The 23,526-nt window shown below is 43.3% G+C and overlaps 1 protein-coding gene across 6 annotated transcripts in view; it reads left to right on the top strand.

The window, feature by feature from the left end:
* The window catches only part of tiam2b (TIAM Rac1 associated GEF 2b), a 120,507-nt gene that overhangs the window by 30,682 nt on the left and 66,299 nt on the right, over positions 1 to 23,526 (top strand). Inside the window, exon 1 of one of the 6 annotated variants that reach the window (XM_088626602.1) lies at positions 1,506 to 1,648. The exons of 3 other annotated variants lie outside the window; for them this stretch is intronic. The gene's annotated coding sequence lies outside the window, so the exon portion shown is untranslated. Of the gene's footprint in view, positions 1 to 1,505; positions 1,649 to 14,482; positions 14,882 to 18,880; positions 19,029 to 23,526 lie in introns of those variants that run through there. 2 more of the 6 variants (XM_088626600.1, XM_088626601.1) reach the window with 2 other exon arrangements.

Below are 23,526 nucleotides of genomic sequence, written 5' to 3'. Positions count from 1 at the left end.
TTTGCCTGGCAGATACCCTTATACACTGTAGCTTAAACCAACATGAGGGCAAGGAACAACCACAAAGTTATGATAGGGTGAAAATAAATTTAACGCCACTCCACTCAAAGTGCTCCACAGGTAAGCACCTGGATGATGCGACAGCAGCCATAGTGCACCAGTACGCTCACCACACACCAGCTCTCAGTGGGGAGGAGAGCAGAGGGATGAAGCCCGTTCACAGATGGGGATTATTAGAAGGCCACCTCTACATATATACACTCAGGCTACATCCCTTGCCTCAATTAAGAGCATCTACAGTAATAGAGTGCTCTTGTATTTCTGCTTTAGTGAAATTATCGTGGAATGTTTGGTGTCTATTGTACCAAATTAAACTGCTTATTTTCCTCATGCATACAGAGAAAGCTGATGCAGAGTTGTGATAGCAATTTTTTTCCTTCTCTGTTTGTTTCAGTATAAGGCTTGTGCCCAAGATTAACAGTGAGGGCCTCGATTGTCTTGGGTCAATGGGAATACCGTAATCCACAAGATAGAATGTGATCAATTTGTTTAATTTAGGCCGTGATTGCGGCCAAAAACAGAGTTGTGCCGATACTGTCTTCACGGCTTATTTCAGCTGAAAGGCTTCGGCTTTGGCAGGCAGTGCTAATGGGGATTGAAAGGCCTTGGGCCACAAGAGTGCTCTACCTCTGAGCTTTGGCACCAAAATCCTCAGTTAGTCCCAGAGAATGCACTGTTACAATCTTGATGAAAAACATTCGGAAACCTCTTTTCCTTTTTTTCCCTGAATTTCACTGATGCCTGTTTTTGCCTTAATTAGTTTCAGTTTTTGTGAGTCAACTCAAGTAAAACACGAGGATGGCGTGTCTTGGGCCTAGGGGCCACGTGAGTAGCTGGAGGTTTAGCTGAAACTATAAAGAAAAGTCTTTTCTTTCACTACTCCGAGGAAGGCATGGAAAATGAGGTGAACTCTTGCTTTTGCCTTCTGCGAGCAAGACGCAGGTAAATGAGCCAATTACACTTTTTTTCGCAAGGAGAGCTGTGAAGTACAGACGTATTTATCTGGCTATAATAGACCTGTAGATTTGTATTGGGAGGCTTTTGGTGGTATTTCACCTAAGGTGTTTGGAATGATTATGGGGGAAGCGTTGAGTCCATTTTTCTAAAACAGTGTTAGAAAGTCCTGTGTTTGAAGGAAAAAAAGCATAAACTGCAATCGGTTGGTTTTATCCTACAAATCTCAGCAATCAAAGCCTAATTGTTTCCATACTATTGGTTGGTCATGTAGCAAAACAGTTGGTATAGAAAATAAATATTGAAAGGAAGGGTGCTACCCAGTAGCATACCTTTAAACAAATTAAAACTGAACAAATATTTTCCTTGGCAACCCGCTGTTTTCAGTTAGGAAAACCAAAAGCAAAATACCGGTTCAGTGGTGAACTTTTTTTCAGTTCTGCACCGACTGCTGCGCAGTATGTAGGTTAGCAGGTTTTCTCGGGGTCGTTTGTGTGTAGGGAGGTTGGTGCTCTTTTCATAACTGGACATGTTGTCTTGGGAGATCTCTTCCCAGCTACCCATGAGCCTCCTCCCTGCTCTTTTTCGTCCAGTCAGGAGCAGCTGCGAGCTGGTTCGTGATTCCCGAACTGCGGTTTGTATGACTGTTTTACTAGTTCAAGTGGGTAGACACCCGAAGAAGGCTCCACAGCCGAAAAGTTGTGTTTATTTTCAGCATGGTATAAACCTTTACTTGTTCCTTTACTGTTTTACTGTCATGCTGCTGTTGTCACTTCTCTTGATATACTTTGATATTTGTACTCTTCACAGATTGTTTTGTTTTTAGTCTGGCCTTTCACGGGTCAGGAGTCCCTCCTTGCTTTGCTCTACCATTAGGGGCCGTTTTATTGGTCTTTAATAATTGCTTACACGTATATAGCGCTTTTCTGGACACTCCACTCAAAGCGCTTTACAGGTAATGGGGACTCCCCTCCACCACCACCACCAGTGTGCAGCCCCCACCTGGAAGTGTGGATTTTAAAGCGTGGCAGCTCTTGCGCCGCTTCAGATCAAAATCCAAGTAGCTCCTTTTGTATGAATGGGAAAACAAATTCCACAGATTGACTTTCTGGTCCCTTGTTGAAATGAAGGCATAAACGTCTTTGAGCATACAAAAATGATGCATGTGCCCACAGTGATTTAGATGTACCGCAGTTGAGTAATGAGGACAGATGACTTTGGACTTGCACAGGAGCACTGTAGTTCATACTTGTTATTTTTTAACCGCTTGATCTAATACAGGGTCGCGGGGGAGCTGGAGCCTATCCCAGCAAGCAACGGGTGCAAGGCAGGGTACACCCTGGCCAGGATGTACTTTGTACTTCTTCATCCCACATTTTGGCCAGTGTTATGAGCCCCCGGTTCTGTGTTCTTCAGCTCTGGTGGCGTCAGAGAGATGGTCTCCACTGCTTCGCCGGGCCTGTGGCTTGTCCACTGACTTTTGCAAGGAATGCTCCCTGTGTCTGCTGTCCGTTCGCCTTAGTCGGCAATGGTGTATTTCGGGCAGCACGGTGGCAGGCTGGATCTGCACTGCCAGAGGGGCCTGGCGCTGGGGGGGGGGTCACCCCTTCAGTGTCCCGTTCAGTCAACAGGCCCTTTGTGGCCAGACCAGATGGGCCCCTAAAGGAGGGGAAGAAAAACTGCTGTTTAGCCGGGCGCGTAGAGGAACACTTGAGTCACTCAAGCTGCATTTCCTCTGCAGTGTGCAGTGACTGCAGGCAGTCTTACTAATTTGTAACGGCACTTGCATACTTTGTGGTGTGGGGTTGAGATTCAGCGTTTTGTTAACCAGCATGGAATCTTGGAAAGAATTTCAATACTAGAGAATTGGGATATTTTCTTTTTTTTTTTCCACTTAAGCAGAAGAGGGTGATTTATACATTTTGTGCGAAATAGTGTTTTAGAAAGGACACCTATATCTGGATATACAGAATATCTTACGTTTTATTTTAATCGAATACTGTTTACCCTCATGGGACTTCAATGGCCGCAATTTTCATTTGGCTTAAAATGCTAGGGGTGTTTTTTTTTTTTTTAAGATGACACATGGACATAGTCACCCTGCACTCCTCTACATCTGGAGGATCAGGGTGGTGGAAAATTTACAACTGTTAAATATTATTTCATCTTTATTTAGAACTTGTTAATCGTGCCAAAATGACCAAAACGATGATTCTGCCCTGATCTGTGACTCATTCAGAAAGGATAGGTCATATTAACCTTGTCATTTTTGCCTTAGACTTATGTTTCCAAGGTGTGAAGGGTTTCTAAAAGTGTACTGAAGAGCTAGAAATCTTCAAAGGAAAAGAAACACGTTTCTTTCTGGTCAAATGGGAGGAACCCAAAGGAAATGGCCTTTGGTCTGGTTTATGTAAAGTAAAAAAACGCAGTGTGCGTGTGTGGATAAATGTTTTATGTAAATCTGATTACGTGAAAGCACATTCGCAGTTAATACTGTTAAAGTTCAGGGATGTGCGAAAGGCTTTGGTGTCTTTGAGAACAAAATAAGTTTTTCAGAAAACGTCGTTTTCGTTCACGTAATAAATCTTCTGGACCTTAAAAGCTAAATAAGTAAGGAAGGCTGCGTTTATTTTTAGAGTGCTGTTTACTTCAGTTTTGTTCAGTGACCTTACCGTGGCGACGTATTGGTAATATTATTTTGTTTCGCTGGCAAAGGGCGGGTTGCCAATCCAGTGGGGTGCACGTCAGCTGGGCCACTGTTGGCTCACCCCTGATTCGGCAAGTTCAGGAAAGGCAAAGCGGGTTTTTTTTTATTTTAAATTTTATGACCAAAGTAGCCTCGCAAACAACCGTCTTCAATTTCTCATGAAAATGAAGCAGTCATGCAAAAACATTAAAACCAGGTCTTCTGTACCAGTGATGAAGAAAGCTTAAACTGTTTTACAGAAAAGGGCTTGGAACTAGGTGCCCCCGACTGCGTTAATTAAATAAGTATGTTAAACACTGCAGGCTCTCGACAGGAATCCCCTTTTGGCTTCCGAGGGATCATAACTTCGCTCGACACCGCCTCTCCACCTCCAGGACGCCGCAGCAGCTGTGCTTGAAGCTGGGCTGTCAGCCCGCCTCACGACTCGCTGTGAAGGAGCAGCCTTTTCGGTCCGGATTTATTTTATCCCGCAGGCGAGACTCCCCTCCCACACACGCGTACGCACCACGGCCTCTCAGCCCTCTCGATACCGGCGTAGCGGAGGGTCGCTGCGAGCCGACACCTCGGGGAAAGTTTGGCAGTTTGTCACCATTTGTAAAATCCAAGGGAAAAAAATAAGAACTTAACCCCACCTTCCTTTCGTGGTAATGACAGATGCCCTCGGTTTTTCGGCAAAGGTTTTCAATGGCACAGATGCTCAGATCCATTGAGGTACAAACTTTGAGTGTTAGTGGAGAAATGGGGAACTCTTTCTTCCACTAGGGCCCGGTCCTACTGAGGCGTCGGTGTGCTTTTATCAGAGGACGGGAGGAGCCCTAGCCTTGCGTTTTAACAAGGGCCTGCTTTGATGGAGATGCTGGAAACTTGAGCCACTTAACTTTTTGTCCCTTCACTCCGATCACTCGCCCTCTGAGGTCTGTGCGTCTGCCCATCAAGTCCCAACTCTGGGACAACAGCATTCAAAAGTTTACGGTCAGGTGTGATTTCTTCAGGTCACCTAATGAGCTGTAACAGAATTTGTATTCATTCTGCATGCTAAGTTAAAATTGTCTGCCACAGTAGTCAGGCCGCATTAAGAACACTGTGTACAATTTGGTCTCCGTGTTGTAGAAAAAATACTGCTGGTCTGGAAACAGTCCAGAGTAGAGCAACCAGATGCATACACTGACCGGCTGAAAGAAATTAAACTTTTTAAGTCTTGAATGAAGAAGACTGAGGAGACTTGATACCTCCTCTCATTTGTAACCTTTCTTATGTTCTAAACCAAAGTGACGACAAACTTCAGAATGAAAACAATATGAATTCTACTCAACGCAGAACAGGGTGTTCTGAGAGTCTGCGAAAAGTCACAGGCTCTCATTCTGCTGCTTCTTGAGAGAAGCTCTGATAGCAGGGCTGAGTAGTTTGTCTCTCACTCCCACAACTATTAAAGAAAGTGCTTTGTGTTCTCAATTTTAGGTACGCTTTTTCCACTTGTGTTTTTCCGTTGGTTTTTGAAGGAGTCCATTCAAAGGACTTTTATCAGTGTCTTTGAGGATTTTGAATACTACCCACATCATATTCTGTGTTCAGGCCCAGTAAGATTCAGTTGCCTTACCTGTCCGAACATTGCTCCAAGCCTGGAAATGTATCTGCTTGCTCTTCTTCAGACAGTATTTAAAAATAAGTTCTTTCTAATGCTTTCTACAATTTTAAAACAACATCCCCTTAAATAATGTTAGGATATAAACTTAAATTTGCAGTATTTTAACTTTTAAACCAAGAAGATAAAAATGCCAGCTTAAAAAATAAAGGCCCCGTCTTCGTCTTTCAAACACCTAAGCCTATTTCTTCAAGCTCAGTCTTTCATTTATATTTTCAGTCTGCTGTTTGCCTGTGACATTCCAAATTTGTAGATATTTAAGTGTTAACTTCCGTTTTCTCCCAGTCTTGAATTGTCTGAAGTATTTTTGTATTTCCCTCACATTTCTTACAATGTTTGCTAATCCTCCTATTTAAGTCTCTGCAAACTTCATTAGTTTGCTAACAATACTACAATTGGATAATTTCTTAAAAATTAGAAAGAGTAGTGGTTTCAGTACAGATCCCTGTGGTACGCCACTTATTTTAAGTGAAACATTTATTTTGTATCTCTCTTTTCTATCCATTAACCAGTTCTCAATCCCAACATTCATCTGAGAATTAAGTCGTTTTTAGGAGCAACAGAATCAAATGTTTTTTCAAAATCTGAGTACATCTTATCAAATGCTCTGTATTCATCATTGCTATTATTTGTTTGAAGAACTTAAGTTGCTTAAGTTAGTTAAGCAAGACCTGCGTTTTTTATCCATTTTGATCTAGTTTTGTTTCGACTCTAGTTTTGTTTCCCTACCACCTTACATGTAATAAAACTAAGATATGTGATTTAATTTTGTGACGCTTTTTATGGATGGACTAAATTATTATATTAACAGTATTCCAGTTAATGAGTATTACTGTGTCCTGAGTCACTGAAGGAAATTCATTTAATAGTCTACAGATAGCCTATCTTCCTTAATTACAAGTAATAAAATACTGTTAAGCCACAGAGATTAATCTTAAATCATTTTAATTACTCTATCCCTTATGTCTCTTCTGTGTTGATACTGCATCACATAAAACTCACACCAGTTGAGACACATTGTCAATTACTACCTTGGAAATACCGGAGTGAAATATTAATTTAACGTAATAATTTCATCACCGAAAAGTTTCATGTTCTCCTTTTGCGTTTTTTTCTTCTTCGGAATTACAACTTCTTTTCTCTCGACCATTTTTACTCCGTGCTCTTTATTTGAATCAGTTTTTTTTTAATCGGGTGTTGTTCTTTTTTCAAGTCTTGTTCTTATTCTGTCACCTTTTCTCTCTCCTTGTGTTTTCTTAATTGCTTTATTAAACCCTCTTGGCCGCCGCTTTCTAGCCTTTGGGTTACTTTAGGGATGAATGAGCTCTGGGCTTCAAGCCGGATTATCTCTCCTGATTGATCATGTCAATCCTCTTCCTCTTCGCTTCTCTCAAACTCCGGCTGTCCTCCGTAGTCCCCAGTTTCGCACTATAAGCCAGCAGCCATATCACCCTGCAACTCACAACTAGCAACCCACTGAAGCTCAGCAGGTGTGAGCCTGGTCAGTACTTGGATGGGAGACCACCTGGGAAAAACTAAGGTTGCTGCTGGAAGAGGTGTTAGTGGGGCCAGCAGGGGGTGCTCACCCTGTGGTCTGTGTGGGTCCTAATACCCCAGTATAGTGACGGGGACACTATACTGTAAACAAGGGCCGTCCTTCGGATGAGACGTAAAACTGGGGTCGTGACTCTCTGTGGTCATTAAAAATCCCAGGGTGTTTCTCGAAAAGAGTAGGGTGGTAACCCCGGCGTATTGGCCAAATTTCCCATTGGCCTTTACCAGTCATGGCCTCCTAATAATCCCCATCTATCAACTGGCTTCATCACTCTGCTCTCCTCCCTACTGAGAGCTGGTGTGTGGTGAGCGTTCTGGCGCACTATGGCTGCCGTCGCATCATCCAGGTGGGGCTGCACACTGGTGGTGATGGAGGGGAGTCCCCATTACCTGTAAAGTGCTTTGAGTGGAGTGTCCAGAAAAGTGCTATATAAGTGTAAGCTATTATTATTATTATTATATACTTCGAAGTGAATCTGAGGCTCAGAGGAAAGTAGAGAACCTCTTTAAGGTTTTCAACTTCAGTGAACTTCACAGGCTGATTTATTTTACCTTTGCTTTCACAGCCTCCTATTATAAAACAAGACAGTTAGGGGCTCTCATGTCATTCCCCAGACTTCTCAAAAAACCCCTGAGGGCACGCACACGTCTGGGTTACCTGTTTGGGGTGCTGCGCTGACGCTAGGCTGGAGATCATCTCATGCTCTTATCCTGCTCTGACAAGGCGGGCTGCATAGTATTTGCATCCCAGCCTTTTGCATAACTGCCAGAAAGTAAGAAGACTTCATTTCCATTTTCTCGCCGGCCCTGGGTGACGCAATGTCCTGTGTTTGTTTTATGTGGCCCTCGGTCGCGCGGACCTGGCACAAAGTCTGGATTTCTGGCGACACTGAACTGGGCACGGCCAGCCTCCTGTAAAGTTCTCACTCCGGCCCGACACAGCCGGGGACGCCTGCGTTTGGGTTTCTGCCACATGTTCTTTCCAGTGCAAGTCGGCATTCCAAATTAGAGTGTGACTCCCGGGCAGGTTTTCCTTCCTGTTTTTCCCTGAAGTGCCGTGCGTACTTTACAGACCGTGGGGTCTGTAAAACGGGCTGGACTGGCGACTGGCCCTGCTGCCCACACCCTTCCCGGGTCCTGGGAAGGGTGCAAGCTGGGGGCATCCGTTTGGGGGATGTGGGCGCCACCCCTGTTTGCGTCGGTTTAATTGGCTGCCTTGAAGGGGAACTGCAAGGCTGATTTGATATTTCGGGGTTAGGAAGGATCAGCATTGATGAGGGCATTTCAAACCACAATACAAATAAAATGTACACGGTAACTTGTAAAACCTCCAGTTGACATCACAAATTATTTATGCTCAGGGCCATAGTCTGTGATTCAGAACGAGGCAACAAAACATCCAGTGAGGTGAAGCAGCCCTATGACCTTGTGAAGGAGCAGGCTTGTGAATACATCTTTTAATCCAATAGCAACATTGCTTTCGATTTTGATATGGTTTAGCAGACAAATACTACTTGCTTGTTAACTCTGCCTGCAGATCACGTTGGAACATTTTGGCGGTGAAAGGTACGAGCGAATAAGTGCAGGCTGTGCAGCAGACATCACATTACATTAGTCATTATGGGGACTAGTGAGCAGGAAGGGCCCCATCACGTGGCAGTTCAAGGGAACTCAAATGCGAGTTTGAGACAACATGGCAACTTACAGTACTATCACAAAGTCCATGGTTGTGGGCTTAATTCGAAATGTGTCAATTTTTAACGAATTCAACATTTTTTAACATCAATTAATTTATTGAGTTAGAAAGATTTAATAACGGGCCTGAGAAATTGGGACTGCAGTTTCATTTTAATGCACCTTTCAGGTGGTGCTGGTGGGTTATTCTGGGCTAGAGAGAACTAGAACCGAGCAAACACAGTGGGCTGGACGGCATCTTTGCATTTTTGACCATCCTGATTTGAACAATATCTGTCCTCATAAAGAAAAGAATTATCTTGGAGAATCTGACCACTAGGAAGAATGCTTTAGTAAGATTTAGTTTCTTGAATCACTTAAAGTTGCAAATGAAGCAAATCTGTTACTGATTGGATTTGATTTTGGTTTCGACAGGGAAAACTACTGAAAGCAGAGCACTGTGGATTTAATCGGGTTTAAACCGTGTCCCTGTCTTTTGATTGCTTGGAAGACTGGATTTATGAGCATTTGAGATATTTCATACTTTTGTAAGTTTTATGATTTGCACAGTTGCCATTTCAACAACGGGAACTTTGTGCTTTTACAAAGAGAGATTTGTTTAACAGTTTTCCTCTCATATCATTTTTATTAGACTTTTAGATCTCTGAATTCAATTCAAATTCCTGGTTGATTTATGTGTAATATTACACTCTTGGGGGGGGGCTTTTGCTGTAGTGCTATCTACTTTTTATTTGGTTTAGTCGGGCTTCGATTCTCTAACCGTCCCTGTCAGCTCTCATTTGCCTGCAGCATCCTTTGAGCACCTGGCCAGGATACACAAACCCACACAGACGCACCAGAACCCATCAGGTTCTTAGCTTTAACAATGGGTGGGTGGAATCTGATTTCTTGAGTCTCCAAGACCTTAAACCTCTGGACTTCTGCTGTTCCTCAGAGATAAGCTACACGATTCCGCTACCAGCTGCTCCTGCCCGTCATCCCTCGCGGTGGATGGGGATGTGCAGCCGTGCGCATCATTTCCTGAAAACCCAGAACCGGAGGGCGATAGCAAAGTAAACACGAGGGCGCACTCGCCGCAGAGCGGGCTGCTGGCCCTCCCCTTCGGATCAGTCACGCGCCCGATAAGGAAGGAGGCGACTGATTGGAAATTCAGCCAGCCGTGTGTGAATCGGCAGGGCCAAACAACAACAACAACACCACCACAGGAAGGCGTTCCACCCTGCTGCACACGGAGCGAGACAGCAGGGCTTTCTCGGTGTAACCTCTCACCTTAAGAGAAAGTGCTTGTCAGCGGTATTACATGGATTCGCGTTGTGGCGATATGCCAAATACTGGCTGAGGAACTTTGCCTTCAATAGCTGTAGGGTTGTAAACGTTTCTATAGAGATTATTTTTGTCTCCGAACGGGCTGTGAGGCCTTAGATATTTCCCTTGTTTCCCCCGTGATCCGATTCCCATGGCTTTGGACTTGAAGACCGGTTTATACAGACAGACCAGGAATGTTCTTAATACAAGCGAAGTTTAAAAAAAACAACTAAAACGGTGCTTCCTCATGTGTATCGGCGAGGTACTTCTTGAGCTTTCTGAGGCTTGCACGGCCTCAGTTTTACTTGTCTGAAATTTGAATGCCTGCTGCTCAGACCTTCAAGGTGGACACTGTGGTTCCACACGTAGTCAATATTCGCCTGATATATATGGGCATAACTAGATACACAGGTCTGATAAACATGCCGGGTGGTCTTTTTTGTTAGGTGACTTTATGTAACCTGTAACTTACCCTAGGATTAAACGCTGTTTTATTTAAAATTGGAAACGTTAGTGTTCTAGAACAAACTCGGGCAAAATAATTTCCTTCGAAACCGCACCAACGTCAAGACATAAAATGTCCTTGTTGTCCTTTATTTGATTTTGTAAGGAGACGACTGCATAGGGGTGCTGTGTTAGCTTAAGAACAGTAACAAATGCGATAAGGCCGTTCGAGCCATCAAGCAGATTCTGTAGTTGGTAGTTAACTGGAGGTGATCTACATGAAGACAGGGTATTGGTTTCAACAACATAACTTTGTATTTGTTCTAAGCATAGGCTTTACCACGACTGGTGTACCTTGCTAATTGGCTTGTGGGAGAGCTCTGCGTTTATACACAGAGTTAGTAAAATCCTGTGCGTGTCACCTCACAAGCTCAAATTAATATTATGCTGCAGAGTAAACGGAAGGACCCGTCTGATGTTTGCAGATGCGGCGTTGCACAAATGTGGGCTTCAAAGCTGCACGGAGGTGGCGGCCACCATTAAAAGGGGAAGAGTGTTATAAAATCCGTGCTTAACCCAAACCACCCAAATCCGTTCTGCACCCAGTGCGTTGCCAGAGTGTAGATGTGCAAGCATCTGAAATGGTCGCCCAACGGCAGGGCCAAAACTGAAGGATCCGCTTCATTTTGGCATCGCCGTCATTCCGGTGGAGGCCCTGTGCGTCAGTCTCTAGGGATTTCATTATTGTGGTGGAGGCTGGAAGAGGAGCTCTCAGCGTGTGCAGTGCACCAGCATAGTGCTAAATTGGTAGGAGCAGTGACCTTGACTTTGACCTGTATTTTTAGCAAATGGCTCTGTCGCCTTTTTTCCCCCAGATGTTCACGTTTGTCTTGATAGGTGCAAAAATTCCCTAGACCATCTGGAAATTGCAGGAAAACAAAAGAGTGGTAGGTGTAGTGGATTTGGTGATCTTGACTCTGCTCCATTCTCGACTGCTTGTATCTTCATCTAGAGCCTTCTGAGTCATTTGTGTACGACATCATCTCGTCTTTTTAGAAGATAAGATCACATTATTGGCCGTATACAATTTCTTGCATTAAGAATTTCTTTTCGCATACCCCAGCTTACTCTCCATGGAGACACAGACACACAGACAGGGAGAGAAGCTTGGGGTCAGAGCACAGGGTCAGCCAATTATACGGCATCCCTGGAGCAGTTGGGGTTAAGGGCCTTGCTCAGGGGCCCAACGGAGTAGGATTCCTCTGCCGGCCGCGGGATACGAACCGGCAACCTTCCAGCCACAGGCGCAGATCCTTAGCCACAGAGCCACCGCTCCGCAGACATGCAACGCGTCATCAAAAAAAAAAACCCACCCCAAATCATTACGTTTCGTTATCATGCTATCAAGCAAGCGACCCAGATGGTGTTAATCTCCCAGCTTGTCACTGTAGGAGACGTTTTGCCCCCCGAGACGAGGCGCTCTAAAGTAGTCCTGTGGTGGAGTGTGGTTCTTGAAGCTGTGTCTCATGGCAGCTGTCACACACCAGGCCCTTTGTGTGCTGAAGAAAAGCTCTGCCTGCTGATCCTTCACTCAGCTCATCGTGTGAAAGCCCCCTCTCGCAGCAAAACGCAGATTGTGTCATTCATGGTTCAGTTGGGCTCCTACTTCACATTATCTTGTGCCTTGTTTTTTTTTTTCAAACCGTGTATATCCACGTTTCAATTCTAGTTGAGTCGCTATCAAATATTTTAAGGCAGTGGATAATATGACTGCCTTAAAAACCCCTTTAGGTTTTTTTAAAAGGGGTTGTTTAAGCATTTCAGATTATCCAGTCGTTGTTTAAGCCTTGGTTGTGCTGAAGCAGCTCTGTCTGTTGGCTTTTGCAGAGGAGCCTCACCGAGTTGTGCTGAAGTCCAGCCTGTGTGTGAGAATCTGACTGTACACAGTTTGTTTCCGGACTGCGGCGGCACTCCTCAGGAATTCCTGTATAATGAATTTGCCGGCTCGTGATGAATAGCCCAGGCCAAAAGGACGCCAGAGGAGCATCTGGATAGTGAAAGTAATTGGCAGCACGAGGCTCTTGTCCCTTTTTGTGCAGCAGGGTGGCAGGTGTGACCCTGCTCTCTGGGGGACAATATTGCATAATTTGGCACTTTGTGCGTCTGACTCCTTAAGAAAAGACAGGACTTCTAAGAATTTCGCTCAGTGAGATAATAAATGGAAAAGGGGAGCCTAATTGAATGTAGCCTTTTTTACATACCATCCTCCGAGACGAAGACTGGGGGAATCGGTGCAGCCAACATCAATTCAGAAACGTAATTGAGTTTGAAACGGAAACCCGTACAAAACATTGTAGCAAAGCGTGCTTTTCATTTTATTTTTGTTTGGAAGGGGGAAGTTAAAAGGTGTTTGTTTGCTGTGTACACTATTGCTTGATTTTGTGCTCTCGGAAGGATTAGAGTGCTTTCTCTGGCAGGATCCATTTATTCCCTGTGCTGTTAGTCTTCACTATTTTGTCTTTGTTAGCAGCTGTTACATACCTCCCGTTGTATAGCTGGACAGTTCACTGATGGATTGTAGGATCTTACTAATTCATCACTAACAAGCATCTTATGTCAACAACTGAACCAAAAGCTAATTTTATTAATCAATTGGATTTAATCGCTAAAACTGACTGGCAGGTTGCTATGTAACATTTAATGGAACAGTTCTTATTCAATTTGAGAACACATTAACCCGTTTAGTGTCTCTCCTGTCCTAAACGAATTCCTCTGAAAGTGGACAGAAGGAGCACAGAAGCTCACGTAGTATTTCACATGTGCGAAACTGGTCCAGACCCGGCAGTGTCCGTGACGTGCGAGGCCGAATGGAGACGGACAGTCTGGAAAGCGGGCCAGTGAAAAGCTTGCGTGGTAAAATCAGGGTGCGAGGCGGATAACGGGCAGGCAAAGATGCTGCGATGAGCCACACCAAGTGCAACGTCTGTCCCTCACACTACGGACGCAGCGGTTTTGCTGCAAGGAGATTTGGCTTAGTGTGCCTGCAATAAAGAAATCATGATAAAAAAAAAACCTTTGCACGGCGGCGCATTGGTTAGTGCTGGTGCCCTGGGATCAGTTCCCATGTTCCCTCCCACACGGGTTTCCTCCCATGGTCCGGAGACATACTGGTAGGTTAAACTGGTTCTTGTGTCAAGGGGGTAGCCTGCTTTGTACCCTTTACTTGGCAGGATAGGCTCCAGTTCCAGCTCCCCGCAGCCCTGAACTGCATTAAGCTGTTAGGAAGTGGATGTATGGATGTCAGCTGGACTTAGTTTGTGTTGATGGGACCTTTGCTTGTAGTGACACCTCTTAAGATGTGTCTTGCTTGTTGTATAGCTGAGCTTTAAATATACAACAAGCAAATCAAGTATCTTCAATGGTTGACAAGAGAGATAGAAACACCAATAGAACAGGAATAATTTTCTCTTTCAAGAAAACGTGAAGAGAGGAGACCGACGAGAGAGTACCGTCAGTCAAGTTGTCCGACGTGAATACCTGACGTGTAGCGTGTGTTCATGCCGAAGGATTTTAATGTTAAACTCGTTCTGTTTTCTGTGTGTTACTGCAGCACAAGGATGCTATATTGGGCTATATCCTGATAAGCTCATAGGTTATCGCGGTCAGCTCCTTCACCCTCTAGGAAAGACACAATATGAGGTCAGTGTCAAAGCTGTAAAATTAGGCTATTTTAGGAGCTAATTTTAGTAGTATTTAGTTCTTAAAAAAAGCATTGTAGTGTATAATGTTAAGAAATGGTGCAAGTTCTGGGAAATCATTGTTTTGGTCGTGTTTGGGGAAAAAAAGGAGAAACAAACTTTACTTTCCGTCCACGACGGGAATCGAAAAAATTCGAATCCACTTTTACGGCTTTCAGATCCCGCAAGATGTTTTTGGCTTAGTATCCTGACTGGTAAAAAAAAAACAGTAAAAAAAGTCTGTGCAGAGTCAAGTGAAGTGAACTTGAGCCAGTGGCTGACAGGACCCTTGGGAGCTGATTAATATCCTTGGTAGCTGTAGGTGTGGATTTCCTCTCTGTCTCTCGGAATAGTTTTCACAAAAGGACACTGAAGGCACAAAAGGGTTTTAAAGAGCCGTCGGCTCAGAGCCTTTTAGTTGCCTCAAGACTTTTTTCTTCTTTGGACGTCAAACTTTGTGGAGATAAATACTGGGTATCCAGTGTTAGAGGAATAACAAATTGGAAAGAAACGTTTGTTTTGGGAGGGACAGTCTTTTGTTGGAGTCTGAAATATCTGGTCGGATCGCCCAGCTAGGAATCCTTCTGTGTCCCTCTGAGCAACCTGGATTAGAGCTTGTTGCACTTTCGTGCAGATCCTCTTACAGAGATGGACTTTTGTGGAAGAGAGAGCTTGGGGAGGGAAAGGAGAAGAGTTGAATGGATTTACTTTTGTGATGAAGAGTCACAAAAGAAATAGGAAGTAACCGATACATCCACACACATGGTGTCTGTGTTGAAATAGGTAGGTTACAATTAAGGATCCTGTTTTTGAGGACTGGAGTGTACCTTCAAGTGTTTATGCATATCATAGTTGTGGTGGTTGGAGTATTGCCGTTTATTGACTTAAACAGAGAGACATCTAGCTTGAGTTTTGTTTTCTGAACAATCTCGTTGTATTATGCTATTTTTGGGCGCCACATGTAGCCAAAGCTACTGCTTGCTAAATGAACAACAATCTCAGTAACGGTAACCTGCTCTCAGTGTTTTTTCTTGAAAGGCAGAGACAATTGGGAATTTCCAACGGATTTGTGAGTTGCTGGGAGGCGTACAGGGGAGAATCAATATCTCTCGGGTTTGTGCTGGAAAGAAAAGGCAGCACCTTCATGCCTTAGAACGCCTGTCCTCTCTGGGTCTGTTTCCAGATTTAAAACATCTAAAATATGACTGCTTGGCAGAAAACTAAATCTTGTTTATTTGCTGTATATTCCAGCTTCAGCTATGCAACCGGAGAGGAGAAATAATAAATAGCTCTCAGTTAATGGTTCAGAGCAAGACTGGGTTACTAAAGTCCTGGTTGAAATGTGTAGTCCCCCTCCCTGCCCTCAATGAGGGGCAGGGTTTTGTGTGAATATAGTCGAATCCAGCTTCTGACTACAGTTATTCTGCATGGCTGGAGTCTCCTTGCAGTGATGGTACTCATGGTTTTTCTAATGGGCGGGTGGGTTTTTATCTTCCCAGACAGATAGTAAAGTAGTCTTTATGAGATCTAGGCGCTGTTAGTGAGTGTCTTCGTGGGTATGCTAGTTTTTTTTTACAGTGCTGTATAGGTGAGCTATGTGTGGAGTCTCGTTTTTATTTACTGTAGGGCTCCACTCTGCTCCTGAAGTTTACTGTAAAATCCCCTGCAGAGAAGCCAGGTCTTTTTCTGTGAATGGTACAATTACTGCTCTATCTCGGGGCAGTAATAAAGTTTCAGTTTTTATGGGTGCTAATTATCAGGGAGTGGCTGGACTGTTGTGTTGCCTCAGCAGAAGCTGACTGCAGATTTTCTTGTTTGGCACATGTAGGCTCACAACATGAGAACTTACATTTTTCAGAGATGGGGAAAAAATCTGGTCAGTGGGGCAGTGTTTATTCATGAATTATAGACAGAACATAATTTCCCTTTAGTAATCAAAATACCAGATTAAAACATTGAGCCTTTAAGTGTTGCTATGAAAAGCCTCTTTTTTTTTTCTTCATATTCTATAATAACCACTGAAGCCATTAATTTGGTTACTGAATGGTTTAATGAGTGCTAATGTGTTTTGTACTGTCTGGAGGAAGCACCTGCTCTTCATAAATATGTATGGATCATGCCACTGGGTGCTTTTTTTTTTTGGCCTCCTGGCTCAACATGCAGAACTTTGATGGGTTATTTTCTTTTGAGTGCACGGCTGTAAGGACCTGGTAACTAAGAGAAATTAGGCTTATGAGCAGATGCCTTATTGTGATTTGGCTTTGCACCCTAATTCAAGCAAAGTGTGAAATGTGGCCCGTGAATCAGATTTCAGACGGTTATAGTAATCTGTTCATGTTATATAAAGGCATATAGATCAGGCTGGTGGGTTTTACACATTTCAAATGCAGTTAATGTGAGTTGCTTGCTTTTACAGGGAAGTTTAGGTTTAGTGTGTTGTATGATTATAAGAGGTCAACAAAGACCACAATATAGTTCCTGTCATGATGATCGGTTTATCAGTGCCTGTCAAAGTGTTAAGTTAGTCTTCATCCAAAATTCCATCTCGCTACTTTTGCCTTTTCTTAAATGAAAAGGAGGAGTTTTTCATTGTGTGTTCAGCTTGGGTAACCGCTGTTGCAAGAGCCCAATCACTGTTCTTTATTATGGACTGATATTCGACACTTTAGTTTGGTTTATGTTAGTTTTGTTTTAGAACATGAAATTTGGGCCGTTCTGGCCTAGAATATAGAGTAAACATCCTCGGTTTCATTTCAAGGGTCAGTTTAAGGATCACATCCAGATTACTTAAATTGTGTACTTCCAAGTGTAAAATAAACATGATTTACTTGTACTGGCCTTCGGTGAATGCAGTATGTTGCAATTCCTCAAAAAAAAAAATCAACCCGAATTTGAAAATAAACATGATTTCTTTTTTTACCGTCCCGAGGCTGGGTCTTTTGGAGATTTTTTTCAGATGGTGGATTCTGTGTTTATGGGGTGGGGGAAGGCTAAAGTGTGAAAGTGTTTAAATCGGCCAGTGTTTTTCGCCATGGGCTACCCTGCATAGCTATCTCATCACCATAACCGGAATGCCAGGGAGACCCGTCTGTTATGGATTTGGAGTGCTTGAAGCTTGATAGCCAGTGGAGTGTGTATGTCGTGCTCCTTTTGTTAAAAAGGGGGGAGTGGAGAGGGGCTTCCTTTGTTGTCCTGTTGGAGAAATTTTGTGAAACGTGCCGAAACGTCATTCTTTTTAATTCGAGAAGTGAGAGCGCCCTCTGTTGGGGTGTTGTTGTCGGTACTGCGCAGTTGCTGGCTGAAGTGTTGTCTTTGTCAGGTATGGGGCAAAATGTTTTTGAGCTTTTTGAGAAAAGGCATCCGTTTCCATCAGGTGTCAGTTTAGGAATTGGCAGGAGCTGTGATACAGTAAGGTATAAAACGATTGTTTTTAGGTGAAGATAATCGAGCTGGGTGGAATTATGAAGTAGCATTCATATAAAAATACAGGGATAAAGATAGTCGCTTTGATTTGCCAAAGGGGCCCGGCATTAATGTTTGATAATTGCAGTATTCTTACTCTTGTTTTTTAGGATTTTGCAAGTCCTCATCATTCATTTTAATGGAATCAGTGTTAGTGGAATCGGAGCTCATTTGGCCTTTTAATAAGTGAACTCATACATTTTTTTTTGTTTTTTGTTCTGTACTGAAACTAATTTGTCCTGTCCGAATTAGTGTAGCTTAGAAAATCCTTTAAAGAAGAAAGTCTCATTGTTGTGTCTGGTCTTCCAGGCTTTTGTTTAACTCCCCCTATGAACTTGAAAGGAGGCCTACGAACTGTCAAAACAGTCTGGTCTGTCTTCAGCTGTGAATTAGCAACATTGTTTGGCATTAAGCTATATCGAGTGTGGACTTGGGGTTCCCTTTACTGAAGTACCTTGTAATAAGATAGAGAAATAACAACTTTACAAAATCCATTTTGTTATACTATTTGTCATGGATACAAAGGAAACGCATCCTCAGCTGGGGTCTGGCGGTCCCCCAATCAGTTCACCAAATGAAGCATTTATTGGGTTAGCTGACATCACGCTTTTGTACCCATTTCTAATGCTGGGTCCTTGACTGGGGTGGTTTGAATTCAGTACCTTACTCAAGTGTACAGAACCAGTCCCCCACCCAGGATTCGAACCCACAACCTTCCAGCGACACGTCCACAGCCCTAGCCGCTGCTCCACACTGCTGACTAAAGTTCAATTTGACTTCCACGCCTCCTCATGTATGCAATTTAGAGCGAAGCGTGTGTTCTTCAGGCTTCGAACAAGGACACGAGGCAAACCTGGCCTACATAACATTTGGTCCTTTTAGCAGTCGTAAGTCTGGCAGAATGCACGTGACTTTCACTTTTTGTCTGTCCTCTCACCTTAATTAGTTGGAAACGGTGAACACAGCAGCAGCCCTCTTGTTAGTAAATCCCCCCCCCCACTTTCTCTCATTCAATCAGGGCAGTGGTCCCCTTCCTCCTGAGTTCTCTCGTGGTAATTGTGGCATGCAGGGTCAAACAAGAGCCTAGTCATAGTGTGTTCCCTGGTGACTCGGAGGCATTATGGCAGGCTGTCTGGGCTAATCATTTCAGGCGGACCATGGAAAACCACTTTGGTTAAGCCTGCATCACCCTGTTCCACCAGTGGAAAAAAAAGTCTACACTCAGAGGGTGTAGCTAGCACATAAAAATACACCCCTACCAGAATGCAGGCTTTTCTCTCTCTCTCTCTTTCCTCTTAATGGTTTTGCTTTTGAAGATTGCTAGGCAGCGACCTTCTGGGCTTGTGAAGGGAGTCTCTGTGCATTTGTGTTAGAGAGACTTAAAATATCCAGCGTGACATCAGAGAGCACTAAGTTCTTCTCGTGCGTTTGTGCTCAAACGGCTGATAGATTAAAGCCCTGAACAGAGGTAAGGATTGTTTTTGCTTTGCTTTTGTTTTTAGTTTTCTTACGTGGGATTAAGAGGGGAGGGGGGAACTTCACAGAGCTGCTTTTTATCCCTTGCACAGGTGTGGAGTAGCAGTCTCTGGATCTCGGAAACCTCCAGGGAAATGAGCCGTTTCCTTTGTTTGGCTCCTGTGTTATTTGCCACACCATGTTATTTTAGCATAGCCGGAGAGAAAACGAATGTTTTGTGTGCGTGTTCTACGGAATACAAGTTCTGTAGTGGACTCATTGTGATGGACCTGTTTTGTCAAAGGAGTGCAGCTTGTCCTGTTTAACGAGGCTTGTTTGCTTTTGCTTTTTAACCCTCTTTGAGCATATGAAGAACGATTTGTTATTAGCAGCAGTTTGGAGTTATGTTGCTAACTGAATGCGATTTAGGCTCCCCAGCGCAGAGTCTGTTTTTCTTTTCCTTGTGCTTTCCTGTTCCCACTCTGCCCCTGTCCTACTTGGTGGAAGGACAAGATTTGAACTCTGTTTGGGGATTTTTATTTTGCCTTTTAGTCTGAAGTGTTTTGTGTTCTGTTTTACTGAGCTGTGTTGCGATGGCAAGCATAATGTGAATCACTTTTAGGAAGGCGGCCAAGAACGGAGAACAAAATGAAAACTATGACTTTAAGACACTTGTCTTAAATAAAATAAACAATTTTAGTTCAGAATGCTGTTGTGCTGTGTAGATAATATTCCTGCTAGTTGGTTCCTGAATGAATACACGTTATCCCTGTAATTTTGAATTGGGATATATACGTTTATTCCTCTTGTGTCTGAAACTTTGTCGTTTCTTTTTTCTGCTCAGCGTTGTCCCTGCTGGCTGTCCATGCGGTGTTTAATTTAGTCTCATGTTGAGGATGAGGTCAAGAAGTGCATGGCAATAAATAGAATAGTCAGCCCTCACCAGGATGGGTCAAATTTAAAAAAAGTTTTTTCCACTGTTCGTGGTTTATAATGTTTTAACAGGGAGGCAGAGGATGGGATGGCAGCAAACCAATCCGCATGTTTTAGCTAAGCTGCCCGGCTCTGTGATATTTTCTAACGTGTCGAGGATGTAAGTGGTAATTCCTTGATGAAGGCCATTGCTGCTGAGAAGTGATTGTTATACGAAATTAAAAAGCACTTTTGGCTTAAAAAGCACTTTTGAATTGCAATGAGCTTTATAGACTTTATACTTGCCGCAAGCTTTGACCTACTGTGTCAACAATACCATGGTGTAGAGCAGTACTGGCTGTTGCCATTGGAAAGCGAGCAATTTTAGGTGCTCTGTTTAAAAAAATAAATAAATAAATTTGGCCTTTCAGGCTTGTTTCACGATACAGCTGGGCATCACTTTGTAAAGGTGGATGCTGCACATTGGTGCTGGTGGAGGGCAGTCCCCATAACCTGTAAAGTGCTTTGAATGGAGAGTCCAGAAAAGCACTTTATAAGTGTAAGCAATTATTTTTATTATTATTATTATTATTATTATTATTATTATTATTATTATTATTTATTAAAGAGGAGTGCTGCCTTGAGTTAACAATCACGGGTAAGCATGCTTTTCTTTACAGCAGTCTTGGGTTTATAGGCTACAGGCTGTGCATCATAGGAGTCTTTAAATACTTAATTGCTACATGACTGCATTCGTTTTTCTCTCACTTAATCGAGGGCATCGCACCCCCCCACCAAAAAAAATAAAAAAAACAAAAGGAGGAATTTTTAATTGCCTTGTATATTTATATTTCCGAAAACCATGTCCTTGTACTAGAGCAAGAGGCTCCGGCAGTCGAAGTGTTCTGGGCAAGAGGGAGACTAAACAAAGGGGTTGATTGCAGCAAGACCCACTTCCAGCCTTGTAGCAGCTCTCAAGAATGCAGGGCAGCGGTTACGGGCGGCTTTTAAGAAACGGCAGATGGCCCATACGAAGGCTCAACAAAAGTGTGATGCAACGCGCACAATATGCTTTTATTAGCGCATGTCACAGCGCAAGGTGGAGGCGACGCACAGACAAAAAGTGGCTGAAAAGTTGTCATCCACACAGTACTTGCCTGGTGACTTTTGGCTTTTCCCAGAGGCTGCTAATATATCGGAACCCTTTGAGACTTCTCCCCGATGTTTCCCCTTTTAAATAGCTTATTATGCTGATCATAAAGCTGAGGCAGGAGCCTCAAACTCCTGGAAGGCTGACGTTTTCTGTTTAATACTTCTAACCAAGCTGTGATGTGTTTCATAGGTTTGATCTTTTGTATCAATCAATACATCAATTTTGTATTTTTGTAGGGTTTGATGTTTTGTACATAAGAACCCTTACAAATGCAAGGAGGACATCCAGTGTATTTAAACAGTTTGGTAGTGAGCAGCGAATTGATCTGAGGATCTCATCCAGTTGTTTCTTGAAAGAAGCCAGGGTATCGCCTTCAACAAGATGGCTGGGTCGCTTGTTCCACACTCCCACAACCCTTAGTGTAAAGAAGTACCTCCTGTTCTCGGCTGAAATGAACTGGCATGAAGTTTCCACTTGTGTCCGCTGGTTTTGCTGAAATGGGGAGGGTCATGTCTGTGCCGTCAGGGAATTTGATTACTTGAATCGGGTCCCCTCACAGTCTTCTCGGTTCCAGACTAAAATGTGTTAAGGCATTTTAGCCTGTCAGTGTTGGATGGTCCTTTATAGCCCAGGAATGAATCTAGTGCTCCCGTCTGTATTGGTTATAGAGCAGTGATTTTTTTTTCTGTAAAGTGATTTAAAATTGTACACAATTACAAATTATTCTAATTTAGGCCTTACTAGTGCATTGTTCAGTTTTAGTACTCTTTGCTTTAAATTGAACCAATAGTTGTAAAATGTTAAGGATCTTAAGGAAAATTCTTCGTATGCGTATATACAGTGTATAAGAGCATAGTATAAAATAACTTAATTGACACCAGGCCTTCAAGGAATTAAGTTTGAAAACCCTTGGCTTAAGGGATGATAGTTTTTGTATATTCATTCCACTGTCCTTTCTGTTGAAAACAATGACTGGCATATTTGGTCATTTCTGTGCAATTTCACCTTCTGTTTGTGTTATATGCTGTACATCTATTTTTATGGTGCTTTTTTGAAAGATGTCCACTTTCAGGCTTTTTAGAGTGTATTTTGTTTAAACAGTCACTTCACTTTTATTGCAAAGCCAAATGTCAGCATGAACAGATTAGGCTTCTCCAGTGGAGTTGCTTCCCACAGCTGAATGAAGCAGAGGTGTTTTTTAGAGTCTCTGTGCCACTTTACGAGTAAGCTAAGGGTCGATATGGCTGGCTGTGGCCTTTCAAATTCCCTGCGTCGCCAACCTGCAGGGCCATGTGAGCCTCAGGAGCCCTGTGCAGTGTCAGAGATATGACTTCTATACCCTTCACCTTGATGGCTTTGGGAAGCAGCTTCCTTAATGAAATTCAGCTGCACTTAAGATTTAGGCTAGCTGCTCAATGCATGTTTGTGTCAGTGCTTGTGGATCCTGCTTCCGTTTAACATGTTTAACATGAAACCAAAAACATCATATACTGTGTGTGTCCTTGGGATATTCTGTGGACTAGTCCAGTGACGGAGTCTAGTCTCTGTTATGTTCACCTTCTCTGGTTAATCGTAAACACCTAAAAGGAGGGTTTCCAAAGGACACTTTACAGGAGAGAAAGATCCATCCCCATAACGGGTCTTGAGTGGGGTTTTAACAGAATTACTGATAACGGCCCTCTGATGCGATTTGGGAGGTACAGTAGTCTCGCAATAAGGAACAGTGAGCAAACAACCGACTGGCCAGAGGTCTCCCAGCTGTGTCTCCAGCCTGACTGGGTCGGGCTCGTGTAGAAGAGATGAGGCCTGCTGTGAATGTGCGCTCCCTCGACTCAGTGGGCCTCCGTGTCTTTTCTGCGTCTGGTGTGGAAACAGGCAGTGGTCGGTTTCAGGCCCAGTTTAAGAAAACACTGCTGTTATTCTTGTCAAAGAAGCCAAGACGTAGCTACTGTTCTTGTTCTTGGCTACTTCCTGTATTTTTCTGAACACCCACAATTAGTCCTTTGTAGTTTAATTTTTGCATTGTATCTCGAATGCTCTTACAGGGGGATATCAGCTTTAATTGTATGGAAATGGGGTGTAGGTGTATTCACCATGAGCAAAGTTAATTCCATATAAAGGCAGACGAAATGTGTACAGGAAAGAGTTTTTGGGGTGGTTACGTAGTCCGTGGAGGAGAGTATTACAGCAGTGCAGTGCTGTAACTGATGCTTTATTTGGCGTTCATTGGTGGCGCAACTTGGCAGCTGACAGAAAAATGAAAATTACATGGAATTCCACAGTTCAAAAACAAATACTGGCCAACTGAAGCTGCTTTTAAAAACTTTCCCGGCCCTTCAGATCAAACGTCACTGAGTGCTACAGAGCACGAAAAAATGTAGCTTGCGTGTACCTTTTTTTTTAAAAAAAAGGAATTTTCTTGAATTAGAATGTGATATAGACTAGT

Source organism: Lepisosteus platostomus, chromosome 3 (assembly GCF_059453375.1).
Source record: "Lepisosteus platostomus isolate fLepPlt1 chromosome 3, fLepPlt1.hap1, whole genome shotgun sequence".
Taxonomy (NCBI): domain Eukaryota; kingdom Metazoa; phylum Chordata; class Actinopteri; order Semionotiformes; family Lepisosteidae; genus Lepisosteus; species Lepisosteus platostomus.
The sequence above is the reverse complement of the archived record's forward strand: the minus strand, read 5'-3'. Positions and strand labels throughout refer to the sequence as shown.